The 16,791-nt window shown below is 49.7% G+C and overlaps 1 long non-coding RNA gene across 1 annotated transcript in view; it reads left to right on the top strand.

Moving 5' to 3' along the window:
* The first annotated feature begins 8,472 nt into the window (after nt 1-8,472).
* LOC125338478 overlaps nt 8,473-16,791 on the top strand; it is a 21,668-nt gene continuing 13,349 nt past the window's right edge. Inside the window, exon 1 of the long non-coding RNA XR_007208322.1 lies at nt 8,473-8,485. This is a non-coding gene — a long non-coding RNA (uncharacterized LOC125338478). The remainder of the gene's footprint in view (nt 8,486-16,791) is intronic.

The raw sequence follows: 16,791 nt of genomic DNA, 5'->3' as shown, positions 1-16,791 counted from the left end.
TCTTCTGCCCACTCCAGGGGGCAGGAATGTCAGGTTTAGACTTTCTACCCACAGGAGCTCAGCACCCCTATTTGCCTGCTCCTTCTTGGGGGCTTAAGGGGAATCAAGATGGAAAGTACTTCTTGGGAGAGGGTCATTTCTTTCTTTCTTTTTTAAACCCTCTGCCAACTATTCCATCAAGGCATTGTCTACCCCTCCAATAGTCTCAACCAGACTTCTGTTTTCGAACCTGAGCCGGTCACCTAGGTAGGTTTAGTTGGGACACAGACTTCAGACCACTCCTACAGACCCCAAAGATGAATCACCTCTATCATAGGGTCTCACTCAGGTCAGGAGGTGATAAACTGAAATCCAAACCTCAACATACACACACACACACACACACACACACACACACACACACACACACACCTACTTTTGGATAGGCTCTGTTGCTATGATTAACTTATTAAACCCCCTCGTAATTATTTTAATTTGACTTGAAAAAAAATTACTTTGGGCAGCATTGGGATGTGTTTGTATTTATTCACTCCCTCACACCCCCACTACCCAGTAAAACCTGTGTTAAAACAAATGTTACTTTTCTCTCTCTGTACATAAACCCTCCCTGTTTGAAATAGACCGCAGGGACCGCCATTAGATCCAATGGCGTGTCTTTATGGAAAGTGTTTTGCATAATTACATACCAAAGCCAGAACAGTCACCTCCACATTTTATGGGTCACAAACCATCCACAATTGCCACATTATTGTCCAGGAAACCTTAGTCCCTTCATTGAAGAAGCGGACTCCACTGCCTAATCTAGAATGAGAGAGGATGAAAATTTCTTCTAATAAGAACCCGAGACGATTAGGTACCGACTGACAACGTGTTTACATATAAAGTTCAGAGGACGGAAGGGGAGAGACGACAGGAAATCGGACTAGGCCTGATTAAGAGTGAATCGGTCTAATATAGATACTGCTTCAAAAGAACTGGCTGAATACCTTCTCCCGCGTTGCGATCCCGACCCCTTTTCTAGCTTTGTGATGCAGTAATTAAGATATTCTTATTTAGGAAGACAGCTTCTCTAGTAACTGAATAATATTACTTCTTTTGATGTCAAACTTGTGACAGTACACCAGCACTGGGCCAATTTAGCACAAATACCCTCCTCGTGAAAAAAAAAAAAAAGATAGATATAAAATAAAATAAAATAGATAGGAAATCCCTGTCGGCTTTGAAGAAATCTAATAAGTGTGATCTTTATCACCAAATGATCTAAATCGCCACCGACAGGTTAGAGTTGACACTGGGTTGAACATAATGAAGCTGAATTGGGATTGTAACTCATTGGTGCGGTATTGGTTTAAAAAATGAAGGGGGCGATTTCGGCTTCCCCAGGTTGCCCGCCCCCCCTCAAGTGGCGATTTGGAGAAGCAGAATGCACCTACAAATCTGTTGGATCCGGGTAGGGCTGCGGGGAGGCGGGTGCACGTGAGGCCGTGCCCAGCGCCCCGGCCCAGCCCGAGGGAGGCGGTCAGGGACCAGGCACCTAGGCTGGGCATCGAGAGCCGTCTCCATTGCTTTCTGAGCTTGGTGGCCAAATTTGGGATTTGCCAGATGGCAGGATTATCTTCGCGTCTGTTATACAATGTGTGTGTGTGTGTGTGTGTGTGTGTGTGTGTGTGTGTAAGGGATGGGGGTGGGGGGTGAGGAAGAATCAGAGCAAAGACCAGGAAGTCCAGAGATGGCTCAGGCTCCTTTAAGGTGCCCGCAGGTTTTCTGTCTCTGCCCACTGGCGGGCTGCGACGGCCTCCTGGGCCCTTGGTCAAGCTTTTTTGACATCTCCGTGGGCCCTGGCAATAGGCACAGGCGGGGTCCCCATCACCCTGCCCCCCCCATGCCGGGGGTGGGGTGGGGGACCCTTCTGCCTGTGTCTCAGGACCTGAGGCCCAGAGCTCAGATGCGGGAGGGGGAGGGAGAGGTAGGAGCTTCCCCACCCATCCCAGAGGAGAAAGGAAGTGGGTGGGTGGGAGGAGAAGAGGGCAGCAAGGGGGAGTTCCGAATGGGTCTGCGACCGCGACACTTGGAAGGAATTGTCCCAAAGAGAGATACCTGTGATCCCAGCTCTCGGCGGGGGGGGGGGGGTGAGGGAGGGCATGGTCAGGGGCGGGGAGGCTGCGGGTCTGGGCGGTGATGTCATGGGAGTCTCCCCGCTGGAGGGCGGGGAGGGGGGCGGGGAGGGGCGCAGAGCCCAGCAGGGTGAAGGTGGGGGGGGGGAGGGAAAGAAAATAAACACAAGTCTCTCACACTTGCTTAAGTCTCCCGTGCGCGATTTACATGGAAATCAATAATCCAACTTTAATGCGGTTTCTAATCGTGATGGACCACCTTGCCTTTTCCTAAGGGAGGAGGGGATTAAAAGATAGGGTGCCAGCACCCCAGTCCCTCCACCGACACAAATATTGAGGGGTGGGGAAAGCTTCTGTTCTTCCCAATACCTTGGGGACGCAGGACTCGTCCTGCAGACCCCACTTCCCCATCGGTTTTTTTATTTTTATTTTTTTTGTATTTTTATGATTTCTCTTTTCCTCTGGGTTGGTTTCCAAGCGCAGGTTTCCCAGCCCGAGGAGAAAAACCTTGGGGCTGAATGCTGAAAGTCTTTCGATTCTGCTGGGGCGTTGGGGGAGTTAATTAACGCCGGGCTGGCTGGGAGAGTGACTGGGGGTCTCGGCGTGGGTGGGCGGGCCGGGTCGCGCCGAGGGGTGCTCTCAGCGCGGGAGGGAGGCGTGTGATCTCGGGGAGTTGTGGGGGGGGGGGTTGAGGGGAGGGGGGACCAGCTAAGGAGGCCGCCGCCGGGAGGAGGTGATCACCGGCCGTGGCCTGGGCGTGGGGGGGGGGGGGTGTGGAGTCTCTAGAGTCCTAGGGGGAGAAATCCTGATCTCCTTCCTCCGAAGCCCCCCACGTCCCCCCAACCCTTGGTGCGTGCGCTACCCAATTCCCATTCTTTCTGGCCGGAGCTAATTAGCAGCCTGCCAGCGGCCTGATTTATGGAAACGCTCGGGCGGGCGGAGACGCGCGGCGGCGGCGGCGGCGGCGGAGTGCCGGCCGCCTCGGGGGCCGGCGCTGGGGAGGAGGAGTCTGAGAGCCGACCCCCACCGTAGACTTGCCCTCCTCCGGGCCCCTTAGCAACCTAGACGGGTTCAGCAGGCTCCCCGCGCCCTCGCGGCCCCAGCCTGGGGGTGCCGGGTGCCCTAGCGTCCGCGGTGACCTACTGCAGACAGCGGAGACTGGCATTTGCCAACCCCAGCAGACTCAGGGAACGCGGGTGGAGAGCTGGACTCCTCTTTGCTCCCCTCTAAGACCACCCCCCCCAAGAAAGAAAATCGGGCCTCAGATGGACGGGGGTGGGGTGATCAGCGAAGCTTGAGGTCCTGACCCAGGTCAAGTCCCCGGGTCCTGGGGGGCGGGGACAGAGAGAGAAGGGACGGCCGTCCGTCTAAGTAACGAGGAAAGGAATCGGGAGCCCCGCTGGGGAGTAGGGCTAGAATCTTTGGGGAGGGCGTGGTCCTTCCCTTTCTCACCCCCCACCATCTCCGGGGGTCGGTGGGGTGGGGGTGGGGCTCTTCCTCCTACGGGGTCCTCGCATTCGCTACCCCCAGCTAAGAGTTTGGGACTTCTCTGGCTTCGGCGGGCCACTTGTTCCGCATTTACCGCAGCTCCAGAGCCTTCTCGGGTGGTTTGGGGGGGTGATCGAGACGGGGAGAGCAGCGATCAGAACTCCCCCCCCCCCCATTTCGGTAGACCCCAGTAGGGATGAGGATGGGCGGGGAGGAGGGGTATGGGCCTCTGGACCTGAGGCGCCGCCGGACCTGTTGCTAGCCTTGCCTCCCGCTTCCGCCGTAGGGGAGGGTGCGGGTTCCCAGCGTCCCTCTAGATGCTGGGGGCGGAGGGGAGGGGAGGGAGGCCACGTCTACGCCCTCCCTTCCCACTTGGACCAAGTGTTTGGGGAAAGGGACTGGCAGATAAGGAGGGCTCCCCGGAGTGAGGGTGGGATGGGATGGGTAGAAGTGACTGGAAAAGGATGTCTCCTCCCGCACAACGCTTGCGGAGGCTGAAATTACATCTGTGGCCTGCTAAGGGCTTTAGATATTCCTGGAAAAGTTTACTTTTAAAGAAAAAGCCTATGACTTCCCCTCTCCCCCCCCCAAGTCATTTTTAGACCTCCTGCCTGGAATAGGTACTAAATACAAGTCTCTTGGTGCCCCTCAGTCAACTTCAGGCCCCAGCCCGCAGTACATCTGCAGGCTTCCAAACTCCCCCTTTTCTTGCTCTTTTTCTTTTCCTTCCAAAGCAAAGTTCACTATCTCAAAGAATCCTGTTCACCATCTACCACCGCAACTCCCAGACCTAGGGGAATTTTGCTTTGCTCACCTCTCTCCCATGCTCCTTCCGCAACCCTTTCCCAAACATAAGATTCTGAGAGTCACCGAGGCCCTGGTCTTTTTGCCTGACAGGTTTGTAGGACAGAGCGAAATCCACAGTTATAAAGTGGCATTTATTCAGTCCCCAGAGAGGTAACCCCTATGGGTTTTCAGCCATGCTAAGTAAGGACTAGATACATTGCTGAGATCTGAACTAGCAGCAGAATTCGAGGTAGCAGTGAACACAGGCCACCACCGTGTTGTATTCTGGGTTGCAAGCCAGCTAGGTCACCTGAAGAGAGACCCCTGCAGACTTTGTGTCTCGCTGACTCCAGCGGGCTCCGGTGGCACCGGCAGGCTGTCTCCAAGATCAGTATGTTGGCAGTTAGGTAGCCAAATAACATTCTTCATTTGCCTTGTTTTCCCCCTCCCAAGTTGATTTATAGCAATCGACGGGTTAAAGCCTCATCTGACTTCATTACTTTTAAAAGCTGTCTATTTCAGAACTGTCAGTTTTCATCACTGAGCTCACATAAGTACTTGAAGAAATGAATTGGAAGGGACTTTTTAGATCGTGTTGATAATTCTTGGTCACCGCGTTACCATTTCTAATGGCCTGACCCTTGTGAGTTTCTGTGGACTCCTAAAAATTGGGCTGAAATGTTCTCCCTCTCTCTGCTGCACAACTTTGAGGAAGGTAAAAGGACTGGGAGTCTTCAGCTCCAAATTGCTTATAGTTAGCTTGGCGAAGACCGGAACACAAAACCAGCAAACTTTCCCAGGGGCTTGGGGTGGGAGGGGGGACTAATCAAGAGTCAGTTTCCTTGGAACCGGAAGCTGAAATAAGCACCCCAAACTAAGATCTGTAAAACCACGACAAAATTCATAGAAGATGGAACGTGTCCCATTTGTGACTATTACCATTATTATTTTGATCGTTGTTTTTTAATGGGCTTAAAGATTAGGTGTGCAAAGCGAGAAGCATTTCTACCGTCTGTCAGCTTTGACTTAGAGCTCCTGAGAGACAGAAGTGGCTGGGAAACGAAACTCATAGATTGAAGTCCGCTCAATAAATCAAAGGCGGGCGTTTCTTTCTCAATTTTACTGCGATTTGTTCCATGCTGCACTTTCTAAGACTAGTGATAATCTCTCTCCCTCCCTCTCTCTCTCTCCCTCTCTCTCTCTCTTCTCAGCTCAGCAATGGAAAGGGTAGAAAAAATAAGGAACGAAAGGAAAAGGAAAGTATTGAAAAGGAAAGGAAAGGAAAATGAAATAAAAAAAGGGGGAAACAGGAAAAAAAAACTGCCTAGTTTGGGAGACAAAGATTCAGAGCATCCGCTTTTTCCTTAACAAAAATAAAAATAAAAGTAAACTAAAATAAGTGAAGTCACTGACTCTTTGAATTTCAAGGGTGCAGGCCGAGCCTTGAGCTCCTATCCCCCGAGCCTGGGGCCCCAGACAGCGGCACGGTCCACCCAGCAGCTCGCTAGCAGATTACCCCGAAGCTCGGTGGAGCCGGGAGAACCTTTGGGCGGGTGCACAGCCTTGCTCCCCTCCTCGGTAGTGGCCTGGGCCGTCTCCTCCTCTGCGGGCTACTCGGCCTGCGGTAGCTCGGAGGGCGGCGGGGTGAGTCCCGCTCTGCGTTCCAGCGAGCGTCGGCGGCCGCTGCCTCCCTGCGCGAACGCGGCGCAAACCTGGGCGCACTGCCGTGCCCTGGAGCGCCACCTCGTTTCAGAAACTGGAAGTGCACCTCCCAGCCTTCTAAGCCTAACTAAAAAGTCGCCCTTCGGTTTTGTTTCTGTTATTTTTTTTCTTCTTCTTCTCGGAACTCCCCCCACCCACCCTCCGAAAAGAAGCCAAAACGCACAAGCCTTCTCCCCACAAGTTCAAAACCATGTTCGATGACCGACATATCTCACAGGGATTGCATTTGAATAAAGGCAAAATAATTGTCAAATAACAAAAAAGTATACATTTCCCCCAAACCTGCACCCAAGCTGTTAAACTGATTTTGGAAAAAATGATTAAGAAAAAAAAAAACACGACTCAGACATAGCGTGCGTGAGAGCAGCAATTCCAGGTGCCCCGAATTTGGGGTCATTTCGCAAATAACCTGTGAACTCATTCCCTCCCAATTACGATGTCCACGGAAAGCCAATCGCTCTGGGAAGAGGGGCTTTGAACACACCAATGCCCCCCACTTTTTCCTCTCCATCATCTAACAGAATAACTCCCCAATACAATAGCTGAGCAGCCAACAAAAAGCAACAACGAGGAGAATTATAGATTATATGACATTTTCTCACTAACATGGAGCTGGCCATTGGAGCCTGTGCTATTCAGACAGTAACTTAAGGTGTTTGTCACACTCTGAAATCTTTCAGTCAGGACTGAAATATACAGCAGATTTCACTCATTTATAAGGCATGTTCCTATCTGTTTTCCAAGCATACTGTGCCCAACAGTTATTAAGCAAAAACACATTGCCCACAATAAATATAGTTTTCAAAGTGGAATGTCTCCCTGTGGTCCCATGAAGATTTCTACAGTTTCTTTGTTTTGAAAGGGATGGGAAAACCTTTATCTAATGTTGTTGTGATGACCTGGTCAATACTTTTTTATTATTATTTTAAAAAAGGATGCCCGTGGATTCTGAACTGGAGAATGTGCTTGTGTTGTGCTCTAAGTCTCTTCATTTCCCTCTCTGAACAAACCTGACATGAAGACCCTTGCTCACAACTTTTCCACTAGCTGAAGTTGGCAGGGTGAGGCCTCAAAGCCAGGCAACGGACATAGCCAGTGCATTTTCCTCCCAACAACCAAACCTTCTGCTCAGAAATTATAGGGCTTCACCAAGAAAATAGCCAGGTTAGCTTTCTGGCTCAGCTCTCCACCACCACCCCCAACCAGGCTACTGAGAGACCATACAAGAGAGAAGCCTCAATTTTCAAACAGAACTAGAAGTAACCTTGAGGCCTGACAGCTGAGGAGAGATATAGCTGGACCCCTGAAAGTCTTGAGACTGTGTGTGTGTATGTGTGTGTGTGTATGTGTGTGTGTGTGTGTGTGTGTGTGTTGGTTTGTGGAAAAGGTTTGGGTTTCTGGCAGCTAAGAGGTAATTCCAGCAAGGGGAATGAGACCTCAAGAGCCAGCACCAAAGGAAAGGATAGGAGATCATGAAATAAATAATAGGATTGAATGTTTATATTTGGAGAAGGGGAGATTTAAAGTGGAAAGGGGTTCATTTCTCTCTTTTTCTTTCTCTTCTACCCTCATTTCTCTCCCTTTATTTCTCCTCCACCCATTTTTCTTCTTACACACACATTCTTGAGTTCTGAGGTTGTTTTTTTCCCCTCTTCTTACCAAATAATGCCTGGAGATGAAAAAATGATTTTTATTGCTATTACACTTCCTACCCACAAGATGCAGCGCGAGGCGGTAGAGTTTGTATTACAACTATGTCACAATGTTTCACTGATGCAAAACATGCAGCCGGAGGGTGTTGCTAATGACTCTTGGATTAGAGGAAGATTGAGACTGAGAGAAGGGAGCAAGGAAGAGAATGGGAGGGAGAAAAAGAGATGAGAGAGAAGGCCAGGCATTAGAGAATGGGATGGAAAAATCACCAGATAATCAGATCGAATAATCTAATCAGTATATTTTCAGATTTCCAGGTTCTGTCTAAGCTAGAGAGAGAAACCATTATCCTTTTAAACACCACAAAGGTGGGTTTTTTTTTTGCACGTTAATAACTATTAATTATGTTTACAGCCAGTTAAGTGCATAACTATCCTTTGGAAAGAATCAAACTTGGGAAACCACTTAATATTAGATTAAAGGCTTTTCCTGGACCTAGGCCTGGGGAAGAGGGGGGAGGAGATGTAAGTGGAGCAGGGGTAACCACCTGAGCTCAGCACACACAGGAGTGCATAAAAATGAACAAATGCTTATGGTAGTTGGTGAAGCCCGTGGTTGCCCCATCTAGGCCGTTGAGAAGCCCAGTGCACCCGGCCTGCAAAACAAAACAAAACATGTCCCGCGTGTGTGTGTGTGTGTGTGTGTGTGTGTGTGTGTGTGTGGTGGGGGAGCTCATAAGTCCCTACAGCCCTCCCTAGAGACCTACTATTTAGGGAAACTGAGGTTTGGAGATTCCTACCGTGGCCCAGCCGGTCCCACCGCCCTGCATGCAGTCCGCTTCTGCAGCCGGGCCACCACCCGAGGGCTTATCCCTCGGGGCTGCGGCCCTTTGAACCCGGGGAGCCCTAGGGCTTTTTCTCCCGGAGGCCCGGAGCTCACTCTGGGCTAGGCTGCCCGAGACGAGTGCGTGTGGCGGGTGGGGTGGAAAGGGGCGAATGGGGGAGGCGGGAGAGGGCAGGGGGCGGGGAGGGGAGCGAGAGTCCGGCGTTGAGCCTGGAAGCTTGGCTGTTTACCCAAACGATTTTCTTTTCAGGCTGGAGACGCCAATGAGACAAGATCAAACTCCCCTTCTAGCCGTGTGTGTGTGTGTGTGTGTGTGTGTGTGTGTGTGTGTGTCTCTACTCGTCCCAGCAGGGGGCTTTGTGTAGGGGAGGGGGGGTGCGTCTTCTGGATGCTGGCTGGGAGGGACCCGAGACCGACCCGGCCACCAGCGCCTCCTCCCGGGGGCTGGGCGGGAAGCCGGGCGCTGGGCTCCGGGCTCTGCGCGCGGTAGATCTGCAGAGAGAGGGGGGGTGGGGAAAGGGGGGGGCGGAGAGGGAGGGAGGGAGGGAGAGAGAGAGAGAGAGAGAGAGAGAGAGAGGAGAGAGAGAGAGGAGAGAGAGAGAGAGAGAGAGAGAGAGGCTAACGGCAGGGACCCGCCAGGGAGGGCCAAGGGCTGCGATCCCCAAAGGTTGCGCGGGGAGATACGTGGTGGGGGCGGGTGGAAGGAAGGGGGGGTTGAAGGGGAGAGAACGCACCGCTCTTCCAGACCCTTCATTTCTGATCCTTCTCAAAACACCTTACAAACTCGCTCCTTTGGGCCACGGGATTTCTTCCTGAAGCCCTTGCTCCCGATCATATTAGCTTCACATTAGGCCAAGGTTTGGGTGAGGAAGGTACCAGGCAGGCCGCGTGACACCCGCTGCTGCACCTGCCTGGGTCTCCTTTCTTTTTGCACCGAAGAAGGATGAACTATTAAGAGGGGATGGGTAATCTCTAGTTAATGCAGATTACCCATCCTCTCTTAATATTTAAGAGGGGATGGGCATATACGGGTGTACAAACATGGGGCCAGACCCAAGAATGCATTCATCAGCTTGGGGGAGAGTTAAGAGAGAGGGGGGAGACCAGCCGGGGTGACCTCGCTTGCTGCTGGCGCAGCAGGTGACCTGGACTGCTCTGGCTTCTTGAAGTCAGTCGTTCAAGTGGCCGCTCCGACTGAACAGCGTTACAAAATAATAATCATAGCGTTAGTAGTATTACTCATTCTAGATCGAATCGGAAGGGAGAGCTTATTTATGAAGGGACTGGATTATCCTTACAAAGTCATAGTAGTAGTAGTAGTGGTGGTGGTGGTGGTGGTATTGATAATAAATAGAATTTAAGGTAGAGATTACCTATAAAGGACTAGTTGTAAGTAAAATCAGACTACAGGGATCTTACTTTTAAAAACTTTTTTTTTTAAAGCCTCCTATTGTTCAGCCTAGGCCCCTTAAAAGATTACCCAAAGAATCTGGGGGTTGAGGATGGGCGTCATACCAGTGGTTCTGATTGAGTCTGGATTCTTCCTTCACTCCCTTCTCCCTCTGCCTGCTTTCTGAATGACCCAATCCAACACGTGTGTGTGTGTGTGTGTGTGCGTGCGCGGGAGCTTGTTTTCACGAAATGATTCATCTCTCTTTTTTTTTTCCTCTCTCTTCTTTTTATTTCATTTACTTGATTCTTGGTGGAGCTAACAAATGAACCCAGGACTTCGAACTTGCTAGTCCAGGACATCATGGAGTTCCCTCCCGCTTCCTCCCCCTCATTTTCTTTATTAAGTCATCAGCCACAAACACCTCCCTCCCTGGAATGTTCTTGAACAAAAATTCCCCTCCCTTGAGACTGACCAGGGCCGACCACATTAGGGTTCCGAAAATGCTTGCTTAAGTCCTCTCTCTTCCTTTCTTTCCAGAAGCCAAGTCTTGGACAAACACCCTTAGATTTAACTCCATTATGTCAGGGTCCAGAGCTAAGAGGCCAGAGACAACATGAGGTCCTTGGAGACCCCGCTGAGACCCTGGGGACCCACGGAGAGAAGACTGTTTGCCTACTGCATACTGTAGTTGGTTGAGGGATGGGGGAGGGGAGTTGCCTAAGGGAGAAACAGTGGTGTCCAGCAATGACAAAACAACATCAAAAAACAAACAGAAAAGAAACAAAAACGGAACCTGTTTATTGACAGCTTGCTATGCCCACACCTCCTAGAACCCGCCAAACTTTAGGGCAACCCAGTTTGGCTTAGGGTAATCTTGGAAGCAGAATGGGCCCGGCAGGAGGCTAGGCTGGTGGAGTTGTATGGCTGAGGGTATGGGTTAGTGATAGCTGAGGATTCTGCCCTCCAAATCACGTGTGTGTGTGTGTGTGTGTGTGTGTGTGTGTGTGTGTGTGTGTGGTGGGGAAGGGATTGGGGGTGATCAGGGTGCCTGGAAGAGAGTCAGGCCATAAAGATCTCCCCACAGGCTCTCTGCAGTCTCCTGAGAACTGGGCTGTGACCCCCAGCGGGGGAGGAGGGAGAGCCCAACAAGTGCTGTTCTTGTTCCCTCTTCTTTGAGCTGGAATCCTGAGAAGAAAGTAGGGAAGGGCTGCGGGGGTGGAGGGGCACGGTCTCCGGCCGATGGCTGGCAGGCCCGCTGGATGCGCTAGGCCCTGGGCGGTGGCCACAAGGCTGCTCCCAGACATGTGTGCTCCCCTCGGGTGCCAGGGGGCGCTTAATCCGCCAGAGAGTGGGCCTCGGGCCTCCGCGTGCCCCCAGGATGAGGGGCAAGGGGCCAAAGACAAGCTGAAATCAGGCCCTCTCTGGTCACCTTCGGTGGCCCAGCCCGCTGGTGCTCTGGTCCCTGGCAGACTTAGGCCGCAGGAGTCTTGTTCTAGTCTCTTTCCGTCGCTCCTCCCATCCCCCTGAAAGCAGGAGGCTGCGGCTCACTTGCTCACTTGTAACCCGGTGCCCCGCGCGCGCGCGAGGGTGGAAAACAGCGGGCGCTATACTTGGATGGAGACAAAGGACCTCCACTCTCTCGGCCTCCCGCCTAGCCGCTGGGTTTCCCGGCACCGCCACCATGGGTCCGCAGGAGGCGGGAGCAGGTGGATGTCTCCGTGTGGGTGTGGGAGGGGAAGGGCCACTGGGGACAGAGAACCTTTATTGATCCCCCAAATTGAACACCTTCAGAGTGTGAGGGCTTCGGTGAGGTTGGGCATCTGTTCTCCAAATACACAGCCCCCCCCACTTCCCTCCTCCCCCCCAATATGTCTTGTCAGCAATCAGCCAGCCAGTCTCCGGTCAAAGGGCCCCTGGTGGCTGGTATTCCCTTCCCCTTCTGGTGTGTGTGTGTGGGGGGGGGTGAATTATCTGTCTGTCTGGGGAACTCGCCCCTGAAATGGACCTGCAGAAGTCACACCTCTCCCTTAAAAATGACTCTCTTACTGTCCTCTGTAAGAGGCCAGGGAGAATCCACCACTCTCATCATTAAAAATATAACAATAATAATGATAATGATCTTCGATATCTCTCTCTCTCTCTCTCTCTCTCTCTGTGTGTGTGTGTGTGTGTGTGTGTGTGTGTGTGTGTGTGTGTGTGGCTGTGAGGTACAGGAAGAACTTGCTGGGAGATCCAGGTGCCCCAGTTTTGCAAATTAGAAATTCTCCTATTTTTTTGCATTCTATCCCTGGATATGGCAAATAACCGGTGGTGAGAAAAATCACCTCCAGCTTGAGAATATTGATAGATAGTAGTGATATTCTCCATTGATCCTTTGATAGGCAGACGTCATCAATCATGTTCAGTGTTCTGACAGTACAGTACTTCACTTAATAATATAATTAAGATTAAAACTCCGGAGGTATTGGAGGTAGCAGGTATTGATGGCTTTGAAAACTGCGTTTTGGATCCGATGGTGACTGAAAATCTAGGACCTTGGAAAGAATAGAATCCCCTTGGGGGGGGGGGGTCTTCTACATGTCCCCTTCTTCTAGCAGTTCTGGATCTACAGCCTTTCACCAGCTTCCCCCTCCACTGCTCATTTTAACCTGGAATAAGCGCAAGGAGAGAATAGAGCAGCATTTCTTTTTTCTTTCTTAGAAATGACATGGAGCAGAGAAGCAGGATAAGGAGATTGAATTTTGATGAGGTTTCTGGATTTAGGAAGCCTTTAAAACCTTCTTCATTCAGCTTTGAATATGGCATTTAAGAATGTCCAGGAGAGTTAAGACACAATGGATTGTTCTTTCAACACACAACACACAACACACACACACACACATACCACACACACCACAAAGTCTTTCAAGAAACTTTTCAACACGACACATAAATAACCTAGCCTATGAAGATATAACCGTCTTCGACATGCCTGAGACTAAATTGCCCGTGCCCCTTGGCCTCTTAGCTGTTTTCCAGTTAAAGCCATGGGCCTCCAAATCAAAATCAAAAGTTCTCCCATAGAGGGAAATCTCAGGGGCACCATCTCCTTGCAGAGGTGAGGGTCTCCCCTTTTATCATGAGAAGAGCTGATTGTAAGTGCATCTGAAATCATTTGAAAGAATGGAATATTAATCAAATCAATCGGAGCTGACACAGGAGAAATATCTGAAAGTCACTAGCAATTTACAACTTTGTTATTAGTTAAGAATCATCTGCCTTGTAAAGGTAATTAATAATGCTTAGAGAGAGAATCCATTTAGAAGACACCCCCCCCTCCTCCTATCCATTTCCTTTTCCTCTATCTCTTAAGGAAGTAAAGAAGGAAAGGAAGCAAATGAGTGGAGCAAAAAGAAAAAAAAAAGAACACGGAGAGCAAAACCTGGAAAATAGAAAGGGGGGGGGGGAAGACATTAACCTCATGGGAGGCCATCAGGAAATAAAGAAAATACCAGAGAAGAGGTAGGAAATCAGAAAAAGAATTCTGTAACCAGATGCCTTGAGCCGGCTAGCTAAAGGTTGAATTTCAAATGGCCCAGAAAACCCCATCAAAATGAACAGTACTGCTAAGATAACTCGGGAGGAGCTCAGCCCTGAATCTAGGCAGAGCTTAGGGCATTGTCTGTTTTGTTGTTGTTAACAATGTATTTCTTTATAACCCAGGAGCAGACATGTTGCAGGCTCTTTCCCAAATTCTATCCCTGGAGACTCAGACTGGCTTTCATGTCAGCTCCCCTCTTGGTTCTAGACAGCTCCCCACATCCACCCGTCGTCTTACATTGATTATTAGGTTGTTTCAGCCCTACGAAACCACATACCGAAATAATGACTTGTTGAAAAACTATAAATCATTTCAGCATCTGAGTTTGGAAATCCAGTTCCGTCAGCAAGCTTACTATGAAAAAAAATCTAAAGAAATTCACTGAGGAGGCCATCTACTTGCTGAACTTTTATTTGTTAGATGGGGGGTATTTTTTTCAGGTTAGTTTTAAAAGAAAAAAAAAAAGATGGAGGAGAGATTTAAGTGGAGGGAGGGAATAAAAGCCTAACTTTGGCAAACTTTATCTGCTCATTATTATAAGCCCTAGTGTTTGTCTCATTGAGCTCAGGCTGGGTTGACAAAAGGTAGCTAGAGATTGAGATTTATTGGCCTCTAAATGAAAAGATTCATTTGATATAAGAGGTTAACTCAAAGTTCCTCAGCTGCTGTGACTAGTTTTGGCCAACCCCTTGGTGGAGTCAGCACAAAAGCAATTCAAAGAGAATTGGAAAAACACAGAGACAGGGACCCACAAACACACTGGTTCATGGTAGCCATGACTTTGCCATCTTGTATCTTTGGCTTTTCCTAGTAGTCATCAAAGGACTAGGCAAAAGAAGTGAACTTCAGATAAAGCAAAAAAAAAAAAAAGTACATTTGTAAATGAGGTAAACGGAGTGGGGAGAAGGGATCGGAAGAAATGAGTGAAAATAGGCAAATTGTTTGGAAATTGATGAAATGGCTTTTCAGTGGATTCAATGGGAACCTAGCAGAACGCAAGTTGTGTGTGTGTGTGTGTGTGTGTGTGTGTGTGTGTGTATGAGAGAGAGAGAGAAAGAGAGAGAGAGAGAGAGAGAGCATGAGCCAGAGAAGTAGGGGGAGAAAGGCATCTAGGATGCGGATTCTATGGTAGAAGCAGGCTATGGAGATGCTAATGAGGGGAAAATTAACCTTCGGGTTGGGTCTGTGACACGGGCCCTCCACTGAATGTCTGACCCAGGGACTGCCAGCGGCTTCCCTCTGCACCAGAGAAATGAGATAATCGTCTGAAACCACCAGTTCTGGTGCAGGCACGCTCTAAGCCACGGTGGTGGAGGATGGAGAGGGACTAGCAGCTCCTTCAAAGGACAGAAAAGGGGGAGAGGGGAGCAGATCTGCAGGCAGGTGCAGAGTAAACCTGTCCATGCGGGGAATCTGTTCAAGGGCAAGGGGCATCTAGGCAGCAGCTTTTATGGAAGGAGGTAGAGGGCCTGGGAGAAAAGCATTTACCTTACTCTCAAAGGCTTTAGGTAACTGGGCCTCAATGAGACCATACTGGGAATAAATGGATTTTGAACTTCAGGAATATGGTCCCTGGTCCCTATGATTTTTGTTCAAGGGAGAGGAAATGCAATGTGGTTGCGGGTGGGGGGAGAATCGATAAAGAAAAGTTGAAGAGGACAGATACAAAAATAAACAAAAAAATTCAAAAGGAGATTCTTTTTAAAAAATGATTTCCTGCCACATACACTGAGGCATTAAACAAACACACAGACACACACACACACAGGGATTTTATTAAACAAACAAGCCAACAACCAAACACATATCAAAACCACATTTATTCCTTCTGCCATAGAACTGGAGTTTGGAATGGCTGTCACTTCTACTTAGAGACCCTTCAGGCCTTTATTGCCTGGATATTCTCTCTGTCTCAGTCTCTCTCTTTCTCTGTCCATATTTTCACAGCTCAACCCCCACCACCCCAGTCCCAGGTAGAGACAGAGCCAAGAAAAACCGGGGAAGGACTCCCTGTTGGAGGCAAAGGAATCGCATTTCCAAGTAGAGACATCAGCAAACCACAATCAGAGTGACAGTGACAGCACAAAATTATGTTTAATGTCGAAAGGGGGAAAGGGGAAATATAAAATTAGCACAGAGAAAATGTTTCCCAGACCTTCGTCACAATGTCACAATTAGGGCAGCGGCCTATGGAGAGCACAGGAGTAGGGGGAGGGGGCCTACCACACAGAGTCGGTGCCCCCAGCCGGGCCGCTACCACCAAGGTCCCTTCGACCCCAGGAATCTTCACTCCCCAGGAGGAAAAGGAACATTTTGAAGGAAGAGGAATGACCCTCCACTCAATTATTACCAAGGTCTGGAGCCTTTTCTGGAGAGGGAGGGAGGTTTGTGACTTCCTGTCACCTACCTTCTTCATCATCCCACAGCCCCTAGCAGAGGGGCTGGAGGGAAGCCTGGGGTGTGTGTGGACCCGCAGCCTCAGAACCACCCCCCTCTGCCTCTGCCCTTCCCAGAGCCTCCAGAGCAGCCAGAAGACATGAAGGGGACGTACGAATTTGCTAATAAACTAGCAGGTTCTCTTTGGAACTGGCTGCAGCTCTGTTCTCTGCAGACATACTAGCAGGCAAGACCTCATGGTCTTTGACTGCCATCCTTGGTCAAGATGGAAACAATTTCAACCCCACATACAAGGCCAAGGGCAGAGCCTACTGGGTATACCCACAGACGGTTAAGGGTGCAGCAATGGTGTCATTTTCAAGAAAGCAACATCCTCTGTTTAGTTTGGGCGAATAGTTCCTAAACTATTTAAAGAGAGAAGAGGGGATTGGGGAGGGGGAGAGATCCCCTTCTTGCCTGTTGTTATAAAGAATACCATTTTGCCTTTGTCTGGAATCCACTAAATTATCATGGTTATTTTACAACACCATTTCCTTCCTTCCTGTCAGGCAAGGGGAGTTAGGGGGAAAATGGTGAATGGAAAATTAATTTTCAAATAATACCAATATCAAAAAGACTAATTTATAAACAAACTGAACAGATAAAAGTGGGAGATGAGAAACTTCAGTGGAGAGGAATAAACAAGATGGGGAGGGGGACAACTTGATTATTTTTAAACTATGGGGAAGAACAGAGGGTGGTTAAACTTGAGGGGGGCAGACCGTTGCCATTTCCTGTGGAAGCTATATGACCCCACAAAACTGAGGAAAGTAGTT

The sequence above is a fragment of the Perognathus longimembris genome, chromosome 20, assembly GCF_023159225.1.
Source record: "Perognathus longimembris pacificus isolate PPM17 chromosome 20, ASM2315922v1, whole genome shotgun sequence".
NCBI lineage: Eukaryota > Metazoa > Chordata > Mammalia > Rodentia > Heteromyidae > Perognathus > Perognathus longimembris.
This window is presented reverse-complemented; position numbering and strand designations above follow the sequence as displayed.